This window comes from Pristiophorus japonicus, unplaced genomic scaffold, assembly GCF_044704955.1.
Source record: "Pristiophorus japonicus isolate sPriJap1 unplaced genomic scaffold, sPriJap1.hap1 HAP1_SCAFFOLD_29, whole genome shotgun sequence".
Taxonomy (NCBI): domain Eukaryota; kingdom Metazoa; phylum Chordata; class Chondrichthyes; family Pristiophoridae; genus Pristiophorus; species Pristiophorus japonicus.
This window is the reverse complement of record NW_027252668.1, coordinates 16,059,454-16,060,565: the sequence shown is the minus strand read 5'-3', so window position 1 is coordinate 16,060,565 and position 1,112 is coordinate 16,059,454. Positions and strand designations below refer to the sequence as shown.

The 1,112-nt window shown below is 44.8% G+C and overlaps 1 non-coding gene across 1 annotated transcript; it reads left to right on the top strand.

The window, feature by feature from the left end:
• Positions 1–286: 286 nt before the first annotated feature.
• On the top strand, positions 287–374 carry trnap-ugg (transfer RNA proline (anticodon UGG)). The gene is given in 2 exon segments: positions 287–322; positions 339–374. It is a non-coding gene; the product is annotated as a tRNA-Pro (tRNA).
• Positions 375–1,112: the final 738 nt, after the last annotated feature.

The window sequence follows — 1,112 nt, the reverse complement described above, 5'->3', positions numbered from 1 at the left end:
TAATTAAGTTTCTCAGGTTCTACCGACTGAGCACTCCGGGCTTCTGGCTGACGCTGGATTTAATCGCTCATTGCAGCCAGGTGCCTGTTGGCCACCCGCAGCCTGGATACACTAACGTCCAAACAGTACATTGACTGTCGGAGTGGGACCGTGCGGTGCTTCAGAAGACAGGTCGAAAAAGCAAAGTCACTGATTCAGTCCCATGTGCTCCTCCGATCAAGTATAGCAACACGCTAAAAATGCTTCAATAATGGTTACACCTGAGCTCCACATTTGTCAATTAGTTGGCTCGTTGGCCTAGGGGTATGGTTTTCGCTTTGGGGTTGTGACTTGAAATTTGCGAGAGGTCCCGGGTTCAAATCTCGGACGAGCCCTCAATATAGCTCTGAATTTTGAAATTGCATCGAACTTTTGCAAAGAAGGACTTGCATTTCTGCAACACCTTTCAGGAACTCATGACGCCCCAAAGCGCTTTGCAGCCGTTGAGTTATGTTTGAAGTGCTGTAGTGTGGGGAAAGATGTGCCCAAATCACCCCACACGAACCGCAACTCTTTGCGAAGGAGTTCGGTGCAAAGAATCAGGTATCTCAGGGACTTGAACTTTCTATGAATGAGTTCTGCTTGTACCAGCATTCAAGCTTGAAACAGCAACTGGGCTTCCATCTCACGTGCAGCGGTTAGTGAGTAGGTGACCAGATTGATGTGCGCCGCTTTCAATCTTTAAAATTTCACCAAACAAAGAAACGATGAATCCAACTGTCCCTGTAAGCGACAGATTGATGGGATCGGTGCTCCAAACAGAGGTGGAACACGCGCAGTGCAGGAATAGGGTCCGCAACATTAAATGTCAGAGTTATTAAGCAGACAATAATTAAACATACACTTAACAACAGTACTTACACCCAAACATTGCAAATGTTAGCCGAAGAACTCAAACACGTTACAGTTCCCAGCTCGGTGTACAAATTGATCAAACATTAATCGGATTCTAAACTATCTGTTCCAAATGCAACATTTTATATATTTTCCTTACCCCTGTTACGTGACAATTGAAACTTTTAATAGTATTACCTAACACAACAGCCCAACTTCTGATGGAAGGTCATTAACCT